Source organism: Petaurus breviceps, unplaced genomic scaffold, assembly GCF_028583685.1.
Source record: "Petaurus breviceps papuanus isolate PSGF00001 unplaced genomic scaffold, PetGlider_PUasm1.0 40, whole genome shotgun sequence".
In the NCBI taxonomy this organism is placed as follows: Eukaryota; Metazoa; Chordata; class Mammalia; order Diprotodontia; family Petauridae; genus Petaurus; species Petaurus breviceps.
Window position 1 is genome coordinate 6,241,031 of NW_027186315.1, and position 18,789 is coordinate 6,259,819.

Consider the following 18,789-nt stretch of genomic DNA (forward strand, 5'->3'; position numbering starts at 1 on the left):
GGCAATAATTTAACTTAGGTCTTCCTAATTCCAAATTCAGGAGTCAATCCATTGTGTCACATAGTTACCTAGGTATTTGATGTCATTTTACACAGAATTAATAATGGAGTTGGAATTGCCTAACTATATGTTTTAAACAGTACTTGTAACCCGAGAAGTGTTTTTTTTTCTTTTTGCTGGGGAAAGGCAGGGCAATTGGGGTTAAGTGATTTGCCCAAGGTCACATTGCTAGTAAGTGTTAAGTGTCTGAGGATGAATTTGAACTCAGGTCCTCCTGACTCCAGGGCTGGTGCTCTATTCACTGTGCCACATAGCCACCCAAATATAAATTTTCTTTTTGCTTTTTTTTTTTTTTAGGAAGGGGGAAGGTAGGGCAATTGGGTTTAAGTGACTTGCTCAAGGTCACAAGGGTTGTTTTTGTGTTAAGTGTCTGAGGCCGGAATTGAATTGAGTCCTGAGTCCAGGGCTGGTGCTCAATTTGCTGCACCACCAATCCACCCCAGAAGTTTTATTTTTTTAATAAAATGACCACTGGTTCAAAAAATGATTTATGGCAGAGTCCTCTAACAATTTTAGCACATTGTTCACTATTCATGTTTATTAACAACATTTACTTGACATATTGATATGATAAAGAGAAAAGAAAACAGACTAGGGAAAGAATATGACTTTGGCCAAGTCATTTAACTGGCCTGTATTGAAATCTGCTCATCTGTAAAATTAAAAGGCTCCACCAGATATCATCTGAGGTCTATACCTTTTCTAGATTTATGATTCCTTCTCTTTGACCACATTTCTTTAAAAAGTTACCAGTGATTTTAAGACTTAGTTCCAAATTAAAAAAAAAATTCAAAGCCTATGAATTATTAGCTAATTATTTAAAATTATTTTCAATAGATTTTGTTGACATATTTTGTTTGATATTACCTAAGTTTCACCCTATGTCCCTCCCTGTCCTTGTCCCAGAGAAATATTCCTTATGACAAATAATTATTTAAAAATAAATTTTAAAAGAGCAAGAAGAGGGGGAATATTTAAGAAAATCAATCAACATATCAAAAAAAATCAGACATTATATGTAATTTCCCCCAAATGTACAACTGCTACTTCTGCAAAGAAGTAGAGAAAAGCATCTTCTCATATCTCCTCTTTATAATTTTGAAAATTTAGTTTCAATTTCAGTGGTCATAATTCTTTCTATATATATATTGTCATATTTATTTTTGCATCTGCTCATTTCTCTTTGCTTTAGTTTGTGTAAGTCCATGATTCTCTGTATTCATTTCCATTCCCCTTCAATATTGCTTATTCCCATCTTTTCTTATTTTTACCAATTTGTAGTATGTGAGGTGCAACCTCAGAATTGCTTTGATTGGTATTTCTCTTCTATTAATTTTGAATATTCTTTCATGTGGTTATTCTTGTTTATTTTGAGAATTATTTGTCAGACATCATTTATAAATAAAATATTTTAGAATTGGAATGGACCTTAAAAGTCACCTCATTCAAATTCCTCATTTTATAGTCAAAGAAACTGAGCCCTGAGAGATGAAGTACAGATTATTTGACTCCTTTTTCCCCCTTGGGGAATAAAACACTTGATATATCTTAGATGCTTCTTTAAAAAAAAAGATATGATTGATAAAAATCTTAGGCATCAAAAACATATCAACTGATGGGCATGACCATTTACAATTTTTTTTGGAGGAGGGGAGGTAAGGCAATTAGGGTTAAAGGACTTGTCCAAGGTCACACAGGTAGTGTCAAGTTTTTGAGGCCAGATTTAAACTCACGTCTGCCTGACTCTAGGGCCAGTGCTCTCTTCTATTTACACATTTTTAAAAAGTAATATCTAACCTCAAAACTCATGGAGTAGGGAAAAAAGAACTAGAAAATCTGAGTCCATCCCATTGTTAATAAGCAAAGTTACCAAAATGAAAAACCCTGTCAATCTCCAAGCTCAATGCAAATTAATTACATCTTTTTTTTTTTTTAATTGTAAGGACAGAATCAAAGAAACTTGATGACTAGAGTGAGGGTTATAAGATTCCAGTTTGAGAGTGGGAAGGGTCTCTATAGGTCTTCCATTCGCTTCATGTCATTTAACATATTAACAAACTAAGTTCTCTTGAACATTGGCTGACTTATCCATGTTCACATAAGTAGCACAGGTGTATGCTGGATCTAACTTTTATTGATTCTTAATTGTTCAATTTTCAATGTGAGTATTTATACTTCAGAAATCAGGAAAGGTTGCAAATCAGAGCTTGATTTATTGCTTGCTTGATTGTCTATACTTAAGAAAGTGGTGATGAAAATGTTAACGAGGCAGAGAAAACTTCAGTGTGTCCTACATACATTTCCTTCTCTGAAAAGATATTTGTTGAACATCTATCAGCACATTCCTGGTAATATATGATATTTAATGAAATATGTGATTAAATAGCTAATACATGTTTGTTAATCTCCATAAATTCATCATGAGGGTATGTTTAAGGATATTTTCTGGATATCATGGATATTTTCTGATTATTGCCTTTGGTGGAGTGTGTGTGGAGAAATATAGGACACAGGGATTTGTGTTACTTGATGTCTCAGTTATCCTTTTCAATATCTTAAATTATAAACCAAACTGAAGACATTTTATTAAGACATACCTTAATCTAAAAGAAAAAGCAGAAAATAAATATAAAGATAATTAAAAACGATATCTTATGATGGTTAACTGTCATTCCTATTCTAATCATTATCAATCAATTCAATATGATTCCATAGGGGTAATCATTATAAGTTCTGTATATTAGGTCCCAGAGCTGAGAACTGAGCTTGGAGTTTGATAGAGTTTTCCCCTTTGGTAACATTGTTTTTATTAGCAATGGAATGGGCTCAGTTTTTCTTGTTCTTCATTGTTATGGTGACCAAGTTCAGTATGGTGGAGGTTACTGAATTACATGGAAAGACCTGCAATTTATTTTTGTACCTTTGGGCCATTTTTTTTGTCCAACATGAGCAGGTGAACATTTTATGATCAAATAGTTAGTGGATATGACCCAAGCTTCACCCAGTCTGTGACCCCTCTGTTAATGTGTTATTTTCGACCCTCAAGAGCAAGATCTATGACTGAATGAGATTCTGAATTTTACCATTCCTCTTTTGCATATGTGGGTATCAAATGCTGCAAATACAAGGTCCTTGATGATGAGGTAGACCATGAGGAAGATCAGGAGCCAACTTCATTAAAGGGGACCATAGACCATAGACCCTTTAATAAAGTACCATTGGTTCAGAACTTTGCCTCATTCTTTTTATTGTAGGATTGACAATTTTAATCCCATTTAGGATTTGGGGAGAGAAAATGAAATGAGAAAATAGAATACCGAAGAAAGTGGGGAGGCTCATGTTCAAGCCATTTAGGCCTAAAATCAATAGTTTACATATTGTGAACATTAAGACTTATGACTCCCTCCTCTCTTCAAGTTTCAGCTAAATTTTTTTTTTCTTGCAGCTATCAGCAAAAATTTCCTGCATCCAGATATAGAAGACATAGCAAATAGCGTATTTTAGTCCTTGTGATCAGAAAGATGCGGGTTTGTATACTGCCTATGGCACACACCATCTTTATGGTCACAGGCATGTCACTTAATTCCTAAATGAATTATGGCAACTCTCTAAGATTAAAAAAATGGAGCATATATGGTTCTGTATTTATGGAGAGGGTATATGCATGAAGGAGTTCACCATACTGGGAAAATTATAGGTGTGATCCAAAAAAAAATAATAAATATGCAACATTATTCAGAGGTGAATAGAAAGAAGATCATATTCTTATTCTTAATTATTCATATTATATTATAACACATTATATTATATCATATTATATTATATTATATATTCTTAAATAGGTCTTGGTGACCTAGTCAATACCAGAGTATCTTTATAAAGTGGAGGAGGTAGTGTGCTTAGGAGAGTCTGATAAGGAACACTTGCAGGAATAAACTTTATGATGCTCCAGAGTATTAGCTTAATGAAATATGATGACAGTTTAACACTATAATACTCTTTTGATTCACCTACACGTTTTACTGCTTACTATTTGCTAGAAAGTAAAATGATTTCCTAGTATTTAGCAGTTATTTATGTCAGTCTGTTAGATCATTAACATTTTGTTGGGGATTTTTATTTGGGATTTTAAAGAGGGATACTGGCATGTAAAATGCTAATAGGTTTAAAATAAATCTCAAACATAATGATCCCAGAGGTCATGTCTTGGTTAAGAGTTGTTATATTTAGAAGTCATTATTTCTGATCTTTCAGGTTGCCTCTACTACATTGAATATGACAAAATATGCTCATTCTCTACTTTACATGAAAAATGAATGCACTTTTTAATCACTATATGTTTTTCTGATGTTATATCAAGGAGTTCTGAAACAGTCTGAATCAATTCAGCCCAGCCTTTCCATTTCAGAGTAGTGTTTGCTTTTAATAAGGCATGAAAATACTATGTAGTGACATTAAGACTCCAGCCAATAGCTTCCCAGAAGCTAATGAATGCTACTGAGACATTTGCAACTCCAAAAAGGAGCTCTGTCAAGATAGTATTCATCATTCCAAATCACTAGTTACCGGCACTTGTCTCGTGACCTAAACATGGCCTTGTGGTGCTTCAGCTGACCTGTCACTAGTTTTACTCATGAATAACAGCTGAGCTGAAGGAATATCAGTGGATTCACTTTTGGGTGTCTGTAAGGGAGAAAATAAAATTTCATGAATTCTGAGTCAATTCATTATAAATCAAACTCGCAGGAATCATCTCAAATATCCAGAGTAACATTTTCAGGTATTCTTAAGTGTCACAAGTCCTACCACCATATCCAGAGGTGCATGTTAATGAACTGTCAACAAATATGAGTACCTAGTATATGTACATCACTGCACTAGATACTGTGACAGATGCAAAGTATAAGAAAGTGTCCGCCTAACAGGTGACATCTGGCAAAGTGGCTGCTTGTGAAGTTGGATACAAGTTTAGCAACTCATCTCATGGCATGAGAAATGCACTATATAAACAAGAAGTGTGACTGAAAATGCTAACAATTAAAATATATACTAGGAAAGAAATTCCTCAGGAAAATAAAAGTGCCAGAAACATTGAGGAAGTACATAAAAAGGAAAAGTCAAAACAATGAAAAAATATGATTTCATGGGTGAATATTAGTACAAACTCCAAGAAATGGTAACAATTTTGTAAGAATTTTGAGAATTGAAGAAAAAAAGTGAGTAGAATAGACACCAGAACTGAGAGAAGAGTTATAAGTCCTGATTAGAGATAAAGTAAAAATGCTGAAAAACAGAAAAGTGGTATCTCTTAATAAAAAACCTAAAGGAGAATGAATGGTTTAGAACAGAAGTTGGATAACCTTAACAGAGCATTTTACCTCCTGAAAAAGTATTGTTTTAAATAAATTTAATTTAAACAAACTTATTGTTATGCCATTTGTTTCCAAACAGATATTTAAAATATTTATTTTGAAAAAAATAATAAATGAATGAAATTTATCGGTGAAATAAAAATACAAGAATATAAATTGAAGAACTGGGTGAAAAGTAATGAAAAATGAGGGAGTATGAGCTTATTGTATCTAACACTGTATTGCAGACAAAAATTCGTCAACAAATATCTGCAAGTGAGTGACAACCTAGCGTAGAAGATAGAGGACTGACCTTAGAGTCAGAAAGACCTGGGTTCAAATTTTTCCTCTGCTTTCTTCTTTCTCTATGTCTTTTGATTGCATGCTTTTACACTAGTAAAGATGCTAAACCATTGTGGAAATAAAAGCCTAAAATCTTCAAAGACAGGAACAATAATGATAATTTCAAAGAAATATGGGATAATCTGCATTAACTGATGCTTCACAAAGAGACTAGAAACAGAAGAAGAATATTCACAGTGACTGCAACAAAGAAATTCAACATTGAGAATAACAAATCTCTGTTCAACCACAATAGTCAATGTTAAATACCATAAAATTAAAGTTGAAGAACCAATCCTTCCTTTCAGTTAGTAATTACTAAAATATTTTAGGGAAACCATGTCAAAAGACTGTTCAGATTTAGAGATTGCCTATTGTATGAAAATTAGGTAATTTACTTAATGTTATCTTGTGTAATCTTGATGGAGAAGTAGACAATGTCATTAAGACAAATGTGAGGGATAATTTGCAGTGAAGTTTCCCTATTCTGAAAAATCAAATCTAGAGTGGCTTCAGTATCCACTAGGCCTAAGTTTAGAGGTCACCTGACTTTACAGGAATCTGGGACTTAGAGAATTGGAGACCCTCCCCACTATCACCTCAGTACAAGATATGCCAAATAAGGATAAAACTGCCTTCCTGGCTTTGTATTGGACACCCACATGTTTCCGTCTCCTTTGTCCCCAAGATAGATTCCTGTACTTAGGTTGCGGGCCAGCCTCCCTTCCCATGAGAGTGAAGGCCATTTGGGGGTTTGGATTTCTGCATCTGAAGGTTATATAAGCATGGGCTTGCTTCTACCTTTTGCTCTCTCCCTGGCAAATGCCATTTGAGCAACAGGAGCAGAGGGCCCTTTCTCATGAGAAAGAATAAATACACTTTTCTCTACTTTCCTAAGCAGTCTCCAAAATGATTTACTGTGCCATTGCACACAATAATAACAACTTATATTTCTATGACTCTTTATAATCACAAAGCATTTTCATATATATTATATCATTTGATATCTCTCAACAATAGGTTTTACTCTCTATGAAAGATAAAGGTTTAACTAGAGAATCTCTAACATTCCTTCCATGTCTCTCTCTTATTGTGCATGTCTTTTGTGAAAACATTTTAAAGTCTGGTTGGGAGAGGATTCTTGGGAAGATAGTGGAGTAAGTCAGAAAATTCTAAACTCTCAAGATTTTCCCCCACAGAAGAGATGCAACTGTGCTTCAGAGTGAACATAGAGGTGTAAAAATAAATGAGTAGGGGCAAAAGAGGGATCCTCCTGGCACAATCTGAGAAGATCTGAAGAAAAGTGCCAGGATGAGTTTTGGTTTCTGTAAAGAGTAAACACCTCCAACCTAGGTGCTAAAACTACTTAAACAATAAGAGACAAGCCTTGAGATTAGCTTGATTCAGAGGCTGCCTGCTCCCCAGCAACAGTAACTTTAACCCCAGGATAGTGAAGGATGTTGAACCTTTGACCCAGGGAAGATTAAAAAAAAAAAAAACCTCTGCTAACAAGGAATGCCAGGACCCAGCTTTGCTACAGAGATATGGCCCTGTGTAATAAGAACTAACACATGCCTGCTAAGTGCAGAAGCAATGGGATAGGGATATTTCTGACTGTAGACACTTACTGTAGGTTGGAGGTCTTGGTTGTGGTTCCAAGTCAGAGGAGAGAACTGAAGGAAGATTTGAGGATAGAAGCACCATCCCTTGTACCCCAGGACTAGAGATGATTATCAAAATTAAGGCACTAAAAATAAAAATAAAAAAATTGTGCACAGGCAAAGAAGAAAGAATCCAAACATAGAAAATTATTATGGAATAGAGAAGACTGGAGTTCATCTTCAGAAGAGGATACTGAAGTTAAGAAATCCTCTTCTACCCCAAAGAGTAACATTTGGTCACTTGCCCAAGAAAAATTCATAGAAGAACTTTAAAAAAAAATACTTTAAAAGTTAAATGAGTGGGCAGCTAGGTAGCATAGTGAATAGAGCATTGGCCCTGGAGTCAGGAGGACCTGAATTCAAATCCCACCTCAGACACTTAACACTTACTAGCTGTGTGACCTTGGACAAGTCACTTAACACCAACTGCCTTCCCTTCCCCCCTCCAAAAAAAAGCATAAATAAATAAATAAATTTGAAAAAGCTGCACAGGGGGAAGCTAATTCTTATTTAAAAAAAAATCAAATCAGAGAAATTGAGGAAAATTTTTAAAAAAGTAAGAACAATCCAAGAAAAATAAGAAGATAATGAAAAGAAAGTGAACCAATTAGAAAAGGAGATCCAGAAGCTTAAAGAAGAAAATAAGTCCTTGAAAATTGGAATTGAGCATGGGGAAGGCAGTGAAGTTATAAGAGATAGATAGACAGACAGATAGATAGATAGACAGATAGATAGATAAAAAAGAGACAGAGATAAATATACAGATATTGATATATGTATATGCATATATATGTGTATGTACACATATACATATATGTATTTTGTGTATATGTATGTAAATATAATATATTTATAAGAATGTGAAAATCTCATAAGATAAACAACCAATCTGCAGAAGAGGTTAGGAAGAGAAAACACAAGAATAATTGGACTACCTAAGAGTTATGATCAAAGAAAAAAAATCTTGATACGATAATAAGAGAAATAACTAAAGAAAATTGTTTCAAAGCATTAGAAAAATAGGGGAAAGTAGAAATACAAAAAAATATACTGATCACCATATCTGTAAGAGAACCTATGAGGAAAACTCAAAGGAATATTAGAATCAAATTCCAAAACCCCAATCTCAAAGATAAAATATTATTAGCAACAAGAAAAATAAAAGGTTTAAACATGGTGGTGTTACAATTAGAATCACATAAGACCCCCAGAAGTAACACTAAAAGACAAGAGGTCTTCGAATACTACATATAGAAGAGCAAAAAACTGGGGTTCTGGCTCAAAACATCATACCTGCAAAGCTAAGCATACTCCTAAATTGAAGAAAAAAAAAGACATTTAATGAACTGTCAGACTTTCAGAACTTATTATATTATAAGGCAGCAATCATCAAAACTACTTGGTACTGACTAAGAAATAGAGTGGTAAATCAGTAGAATGGGGTAGGTATACAAGACAATAGTCAATGTGTAATAATCTACTATTTGATAAACCCAAAGGAGCCAGCTCCAAAGATAAAAATTCACTATTTAACAAAAACTGCTGGGGAAACTGGAAAATAGTACTGCAGAAACTAGGCATAGACCCACATCTTACCCTATATACCAAGATAATATTGAAATGGATATACAATTTAAATATAAAGGATGAAATCATAAGCAAATTAGGAGAGGAAGAAATAGTTTACCTATAATATCTACAGAGAATGGAAGAATTTATTATCAAACAAGAGCTATAGAACACTATGAAATTCAAAATGGATAATTTTGATTATATTAAATTAAAAAGGGTTTGCATGAACAAAGCCATTGCAACCTAGATTGGAAAGGAAACAGAAATCTGGGGAAAAAATTATTATAGTCAGTGTCTCTGATAAAGGCTTTATTTCTCAAACACAAAAAGAATTGAATCAAAGTTATAAGAATAGCAGTCATTCCTCAACTGACCCATGTCAAAGTATATGTATGAATAGGCAATTTTCAGGTGAAGAAATTAAAGCTATTGGTAGTCATATGAAAAAAAAAATTGTTCTAAATCACTATTGACTAGAGAAATGCAAATCAAAACAGCTCTGAGGTACCACTCACACCTATCAGATTGACTATCATGACAAAACAGGAAAAGGATAAATGTTGGAGAAGATTGGGACAATTGGAATACTAATGCATTTTTGGTGGAGTTGTGAACTGATACAATCATTCTGGAGAGAGATTTGGAACAATGACAAAGGGCTATAAAACTGTATATACACTTTGACCCACAAATACAACTTCTAGGTTTTTATTCCAAAGATGTCATAAAAAAAAAAAACAAGAAGAGGATCCACAGATATAAGCATATTTATAGCAGCTTTTTTTTGTGGTGGCAAAAAATTGGAAATTGAAGAAATGTCCATCAATTGGGGATTAGCTGTACAAGTTGTGGTATATGACTATAATAGAAAATTATTTTTTCTATAAGAAATTATGAGAAGGCAGACTTCAGAAAAACCTGGAAAATCTTACACAAACTGATGCCGAGTGAAGTGAGCAGAACCAAAAGAACACTGTACACAGTAGCAGCCACATTATGTAAAGACCAGCTTTGATAAGCTTAACTCTTCCCAGCAATCCCAGGATGTAAAACAATTCCAAAAGACTCTTGAGGGAAAATGCTAATCCACAGCCAGAGAAAGGAATATGGCATCTTAATACAGATTGAAACACTATTTTCTTTCTTTTCTTTTTCTTCTTTCTAATGGTTTTTCCCTTTGGTTCTAATTCTTCTTTACAACATGACTAATATGAAAATGTTTAATATGCATGTATATTTATGGTCTATACCAGATTGAATGCTCTCTTAGGGAAGATTAAGGGGAGAAAAGGGAGAAAATTTAGATTTCAAAATCCCATAGAAGTGAATGTTGTAAATTAAAACTAAATAAACATATATATAACAAAAATGATGTTTGAAGAGGGAGTAGGTTAAATAATAGGAGAGCAAGGTAGCAGATAGAACTAAAATAGAAGAGTTAAGAGGGATAGAAAATAATAGATATGCACAAACATAAAAACAAAGATCTGAACTAATATGTTAGGCAAAGTGTATTTCTATGTATGTATGCATGTATATGTGAATCTATATATCTATATTTTTACATAAAGTTATCCATGCCTAATTCAAACTTGGGGGAAGGAGAAAGGGGAGAAATAGAACAAAGTAAAAAGTGTACAGCAGAGAACAAAAGGAAACTAACAAGGGAACAAAGAAAAGATGGACAGATCTCAGCACAGCAGGTAATATTTATTATAAATGCTTTCTTGAAATAGAAATTTATTGCTATATATTTTGAATCCTCTCTTATGTTTTACTGTACACATTACATGTTTTTTCTTCTCTTATTTTGTATTTAAATTTCGATATTTACAATTGTAATATGTTTCTTTTTCTTTTTGTTTTGTATTTAAGTTTCAGTTAAAAAAAAAAGAAGCCTGGTTGGATGTCTTCCATCAGCCCCATAAGACTCCAACAGCCTTGCCATTGCAGGAGTCTTCAGTTTGCCCCATGCCATGCCAGAAGATATTTCTGCTGATATCCAATCTCCCTTTTTTTTTAAAGACTTCCATCTTCTTCTTTTGATATCCCTGAGGGAAGGACAATAGAGGCCAATCAAATGATTCCCATCAGTGTCAGTCCAAGGCAATTTCCACCCCTTTTTGTTAGCCTGATCTCCTAACCAGAAGGTAGAAAACATCCCTTGTAAAGAGGGACAAAATTCCTTTTGATATTAGATCTTCCATCTTCCATCTTCTACTGTACCTGTCACTTGAGAGAAGATAAAGAGAAAGATCCATGAGAAATGGGACTTCCCTCTCCTGCTGTATAGGCTCTAACTGCATATTCTACTTACCCTTTTCTGCCTAATCTCCAACCTTGAGAATGAAAAGGAATAGTAAAACAGGACATCTCATCTGACCATCTAACTTTGTCTTTTGCATCTCATCTATGATTGTCTCCAGTCAGATCTCAGACCTCCTCTGAAAAGAGCAGTAGTGCCTTCAGCTCAATAAACATTCTTACACCTGGTTCAATCCCACATGTCTCAGTGAATCTGAGTCCCTATACTTCTTCATGTGAGCTCCATTAAACAATCCTAAACCACCTTATTCCTTGTTATTATTCCTCTAAATCGTCTCACCCCAAAGATCAAAGCTAATGTTAAACATCTGTTTCACTGTTCCCTCTGAAATGCCTAGAAACTCTCCCCTTTTCCACATATTACCCCCTGTTTGACTCATTTCTGTCATATACTGTCCTCTTGAGTTCCTGGATCCCTTATGACATCATTAATTGTTTCCTGCCAAGCCTCAGTATTGGATCTCGCTTATGATTTGCCACTACATTACTGTATGTGAGATGCTAGGGAAAGGGGAAAAAAAAGTTCGAAGAAAGCAACTCTTCTTAGTTGTATCATGTCTATTGGAGCTTCACTATCCTACTATCCACAAAGACTGTACAAAACATTTTTATCTCTATCCACACCTCCTAGGGCTTCCCTTCCCCCTACCCCCTTAGCTGAGAACCTTGACTCACATTTTTAATAGTATTTTATGTTTTTCCAATTATACATATAAAGACAATTTTTAAGATTCATTTTTGTAAAATTTTGAGTTCCATTTTTTCTCCCTCCTCTCTTTCTAAAATGGTAAGCAATTTTATATAAGTATTGCACATACAATCATCTAAAACACATTTCCATATTAGTCACAATTGTGAAAGAATAAACAGAACAAAATGGGAAAAATGAAAAACAAGTGAAAATAGTATGCTTCAATTTGCATTCAGAGTCCATAAGTTCTTCCTCTATGTGTGGATAGAATTTTCTGTCATGAGTCCTTTGTAATTACCTTGTATCTTCACATTGCTGAGAAGACCTAAGCTATTAATCGCTGATCATCACACAATGTGATTATTACTGTGTACAAATTTTCTGCTTCTGCTCATTTCACTTTGTATCAGTTCATACAAGTCTTTCCAGGTTGTTCTAAAATCCATCTCTTCATCATTTTTAAATTTCTTAATATTATTACATTGCATTCATATGCCATAGTTTATTCAACCATTCTCTAGTTGATAAGCATCCCCTCAATTTCCAATTTTTTTTACTTATTGGGGGGCAATTGGGGTTAAGTGATTTACCCAAAGTCACATGGCTAGTAAGTATGTCAAGTGTCTGAGGTCAGATTTGAATTCAGGTCCTCCTGATTCCAGGGCTGGTACTCTATTCACTGTGCCACCTAGCTGACCCAATTTCCTTTTTTTTTAATACCACAAAATGAGCTTCTATACTTTTTTTTAATAGGTCCCTTTTCCTTTTTTGTGATCTTCTTTGGGATACATACCTTGCAGTTGTGTTGCTGGATCAAAGGATATGCACAATTCTATAGCCCATTGAACATAGTTCCAAATTGCTTTCCACAATGGTTGGATCAGTTCATAACTCCACAAACAATGCATTAATGTTTTCCCAGATGTTCCCCAACATTTATCATTTTCCCTTTCTGTCATATTATCCAATCTGATAGGTGTGAGGTGGTACTCAGAGATGTTTTATTTGAAGTTCTCTAATCAAAAGTCATTTAGAGAGCTTTTTGGTATAACTATAGATAGCTTTGATTTGTTCATCTGAAAACTACCAGTGCATATTCCTTGAACACTTATCAATTGGGAAATGGCTTTTATTCTTATAAATTCGAATCTTATCTATATATTTGTGAAATGAAGCCCTTATTAAAGACACTTGCAGCACAGATTGTTCCTTGGAATTTTCATTTTGGGATCTCTTTCAATGTCTATTTTGACCTCTGGTTCTAGGATAACAGGACCATTTCTTGGAATATAATGTCCAGATCCTCCTTTTGATTATGACTTTCAGGTAGTCCAATGATTATTAAAGTCTTAAAATCGTGGATCTATTTCCCACATCAGTTGTATTTCCAATGAGGTATTATACATTTTTCCTATTTTTTCATTCTTTTTATTTTGTTTGATTGATTGTTGATGTTTCATAGAGATGTTAATTGTCCAATGCTTATTTTTAATGAATTATTTTGTTTTCCACTAGTCACCTCCTTTTCCATTTGACCAATTGTACTTTTTAAGAGGTTGTTTTCTTTTTCTAAGCTATTGACTCTTTCTGAAAAAAAATATTTATTTTTAATTTAAAACACTTCCACAAGCTTTCGAGTTCCAAAATTTCTCCCCTTCATTCCCTCCTCCCCAAGACAGGATGCAATCTGATATAGATGCTTGTATCAGCAATGCCACATTCACAATGCCTATGGAGATTACAAATATGCTGATATAATTATCCAGCACAAAATACATCATGCTTGCCATATGGGGGAATAAGCTGGAAAATTTATTAAGATACCAAAAGACTGAGTCCCAAAACCAGAAAGTGAAAGCCATCAGAGTAGTTATGACATTGGCACAGGTAGATAAAGTAGAAAGCACCCACATTTTCAAGCCTTTAAAACAGAACAGGCTACCTCAGGCAAAGGTCCTCCTCTCCCCACTCACAGCAACCACCCAGCATCCGGGAAGCGAGCTCCCAGCAGCTCCGGCCCCTGGCAGTCCTCAGCAGGAGTCCTTAGCAGAAATTCTGGCTAACTCAAAAAGGGCTTCGCGCTGCCGCTGCCTCTGCTGCTGCCGCTGTCGCCACCACTGCCAGCCAACACAGGAACTCTAGTTTGGCTTCTGCTTCCTCTTGCTCCGCCCCTTCCTGCTACATCAGCAAGTCCAATGGGGCATGGAAGATCTTTAAATCCCATAACCCTTACATTCGGCCCCAAGATCTTTCATGTCCCTTACTTGGCAAAAATACAGTAGGAATAACTGGTGTCAACAAAATTTCACAACAATATAACAAGAATAGCACACAATAAACACAGAAAACCATATTTTAGGGTGGGGCTTGAGCACAAGCTCCCCATAATTCCCCCCACCCCGAACAAATGGGGCCCCAAAATCTTGTGGCAAGGGGTGAAGATCTCTTCTTTTATGGCTACTTGCTGCTGAAATCGGATGTAGAGCTGTTCCTGTCCTAAGGGGTCCCATTTGAGAGGTCAGTTCTTAATATGCTTGATGCCAGGTCCAAGGGTGACACATCACAGTTGCAGACAGGGGGTGACATCCAGCTTAAGCTATCAGGCATCTACAGATGGAGAGTACCAAGCCTGTGGAAACAAATCTAACAAACAAGGTGAACAGACAAAAATTCAAGAAGAAGCAAAGAGACAATAACCAGACTATTGTAGCCTCACTCACGGTAGAATAAATGACTTAAGGGTACAATTTTGTAATCATCTTCTCCAGAATAAACAATAGTTACAGTGTTATCCCTCCCATATGCTATAATCTCTGCAGCCTTTGGAACATCATCTGGCTTCCGTTTTACCCATACTTTAGCTCCTGATTTTATTCTATCAGTAGAACCAAATCCTTCAGTTCCTGTGACAGTTATTTTGGAAGGAGGGTCAGTTTTTACAAATGGCATTGTTTTACAAGGAACAATAATCACTTGAACTATCCTATCATTCTTGTGAATCTGTATGGGCCCTTCACCTAAATTCTGGAATGTTACAACAATTTCTCCTTGATAATTAGAATCTATTACTCCAGCCAATACATGTATTCCTTGAGCTGCTAATCCTGATTTGGGTAAAATCTGTCCAAAGTGATTTTTAGGGATTCTTATGCATATCCCAGTGGAGATTTTTCTTATTTCTTTTCTGTCCAACCAAAAGTCCTCTAAACAATGTAAATCATACCCCACCGAACCAGGTGGTCCTGGGTACGGTGCTGGGACATCTGGCCTCCAGGCCCAATACTCAATATTTGGGATCTTGTGTGTTTGTTGTTTTCTAATTTGCAGATTGGGGGTCATCATTCTGGCTAGAAGTATACTTCCTCCCAATGGTCTATTATTCAAATTACGCAAAGCCATGAACAAATTATCCTTCCAATGTTGATATGAATTATTGGAACTTAACTTCCTCAACTGTTCTTTCAGTAATCCATTCATTCTTTCAATTAACCCAGATGCTTCTGGGTAATATGGAATATGATATATCCATTCTATATTGTTTAGTATACAATACTTCTTCATTTCATTGCCTTTGAAATGTGACCCATTGTCACTTCGAATCTGCATTGGGGTTCCATAATATAGACTTACATATACATTCACATTAAACAAATTTTCACATTATTCAAATGCAAAGAAGAATTATAAGCAATGGAATGAACCATGGGAAAGAAGAAACAAAACAAAACCACAAAAGAGAGAGCAAATAGTATGTTTTGATCTGCATTGAGACTCAATAATTCTTTCTCTTGATGTTCATAGATTTTGCATCATGAACCTCTTGGAGTTGTCTTAGAACCTTGCATTTCTGAGAAGAGCCAAGTTTATGAAAGTTAGTCATCACAAAATGTGACTGTAATTGTGTACAAATGTTCTCCTAGTTCTGCTCCCCTCACTTAGCATATTGACTTTTTAAAAATGATTCTCTTGCAATTCTCTCATTTATTTTCCCAGTTTTTTCTACCACATTATTAGATTTTTAAACTCCTTTTGGGGCTATTCCATTTGTTCTTTCTGGGCTTGAGACACATTTCATTTTTTTTTTTTTTAGTTTTCCTTTTTTTTGTGAGGGTGAGAGGCTTTGTCTGTAAGCATTTTGACATTGTTGTCTTCTTCTGAGTTTGTGTCTTGGTTTTGTCTGTTACTATAATAGCTTTCTATGGTCAAATTTTGTTGTTGTTTTCTGCTCTTCTTTTCCAGCCTTCTTCTTTACTTTTAAATTTGAGCTCTGATCTCAGGGTGGAATAGGCACTGTTCCAAGTTCTTATTCCAGTGCCTACAGGCCCTGGTTGTTTGTCTGGTATTGAACTGGTGTTTCCCTGAGACCTACAGAGTATCCACATGTCTAGTGCTGCACTAGGGATCACTGGAAGGGCTGGAGGATATAGGGGTCTGGCAGCTTACCAGGTGCTCAACCAAGGCAGGTGGAGAGTCCCAGTGATTTCTTCTTGTTTCCTTGGAGCTTCCCTGAGGCACCTGGAGGGTCCAAGATCCTGGCTATGCTGATGCATTTGTAGGTCCTATGTAGTTTGAGAGTTGCCTATACAGCTATGCTGGGACTCAGGAACCCTCCCTCCCTCCAGCTGCTTAGCTGAAGCAATGGCTTTCTCTAGGCTTGTTAGGATGCTTCCTGTTCTTGACTGATTTCTAAATAAGATAGACCTTTCCTGCCAACCTTCCAAGTTTCTTGGTCTAGCAGATTATTTCCAACCATCTTTTTGCAGGTTTTGATATTCCAGGGTTTGTTTTAGGGTACTTTTTAATGTTATTTGGAAGTGAGTATAGGAGAGTTAAGGTGATTTCCTCCTGTTTTGTAATCTTGGCTCCTGGCCTTGACTAATATTTTACAGGAAAAAAATGAGATCATTCACCATGGGCTCCCTCTTCTCCCTTCTTCCTTACCTCATGTCATTCAGATGTCTTTTGCCACTATTCTCCCCTTCATCCCTGTGTCACATGAAGAGATGATTTACTCTTTTCCAAGGCTAACACTTCTTCCTGTATAAATAATCCCATTCCATCCTGTCTCCTATAACATATTTCTCTGTCATCCCCACTTAGACCACATCAACCCTTTTCTCAATCAGCTGCAATGGCTTTCCATCACTTCCAGGATAAAATATATAATACTGTGATTGACTTTCAAAGTCCTTCATAACCAGACTCAGTCCCATCTTTCTAATCTTCTAGCACATTACTCCCTCTCATGTAATCTTTATTCCAGTGACACTGATCTCTTTGCTCTTCCATGAACTATATACTCCCTTTCTTAGCTCCAGGTATTTTCTCTAGTTATGCTCTATGCCTAGAATCTTCTCATTTATCATCTCAGGCTTCTTGAGATTCCTTTCAGTCAAAACCTAATTCTATCTTTTAAAGAAACCCTTACCCAATTAATTTTAATTCTAATGCCTTACTTTTTTGAATTATTTCCTATTTTTCCTATACATAGCTTATTTGTACATATTTGTTTGTTTGTTTCCTTCCTTAGATTTTTAGCTCCTTGAGGAAAAGGAGCTTTTTGCCTTTTTGTCTTTTGCCTCTTTTGTCTTCTCAGTATTTGATATAGTTCCTGATTAATTCTCTGAATCAAAAACCCTAATTTTACTGATAAGCAAATTGAAGCTCTGAGACTTTAACTGATTTGCCCAAAGTCATTTAGCTACTAAATGGTAGAATAAAGACTAGAATCCAGGCCCTCTTGGCCCTAACCTTTGTGTCTTTTCCACTGTAGCATACTATATTTTTGGAAAGTTTTATTTTGATGCCTAAAAGTAGAAGAACATAAGTGTGTAGGGGTAGACTATTTTAACTCTTTTAGCCTGATTCTTACTTTAAAACCAAAAGAAAATAAGGCCAGTAAAGCCTGTAGAGAAAAACAAAATAAAACAAAAAATGAAGAAACAAGCAACATGGAAGCTTAATGGAGGAACAGACACAGGACATAAAGGTGATGAATAACTAATCAAATTGTGAAATTCATTAGGTTTGTGAAATAAATTTCTCTTGTAAATATTGACAATCTGTCATTATAATGATTAAATGTGACTGAAGGTGAATATGAATTGAAAATGATGTTCTTCAATAAAGTTACATTTCAAATTTTCTCAACTTGAATGTCTTGGGCTTACTTATTTTAATGTTAACTTCAGATTCTTACCAAGACTAGTGATTTATCATTTGTCTTTTGTGGTTCTGATTTTTTTTTTCCTTAACCTGAGCGAAAATTAAAAGTCAAATGTCTGTATTTTATTTTAATTCTTTAGTTTTAAAATTCAACTTATTCAAGAGTATGTAGGTGATGTTAACTTCTTGAACAGTAGAGAAGCATCTGTTACAGACATAAGTGAATAAGGGAGAATGAGTCCCCATAGGCTGCTGTTACTGCTACTAAGTGAAAGTCATGAAGAAGTCATAGCCATTATTAACACATTAAAATAGTGATGCAATTTCCCTGAAATAAATTTCCATCCAAAGGAAAAAGAGATCTAAGTAAAATGTGCATTTTATATTTGAATTTAAAATGCTTCTATTTTATGGTTAAGGAAAAAATTTTGATTTCCTACTTCAGAAATTCTTTGGAATACAGAAGGAATAAAGACTCCAAATTAACTATTGGGCTTAAATGGGTTCTAATTGTTTGGATTTTTCTGGGTAGTTTACTTGAACAAGACTGGAGTCCTGATGCTTAGCCTTTAGTGAAGACATTCCAGTTAAATGATCACCAAGTCTCTTTTGGGGATACCAC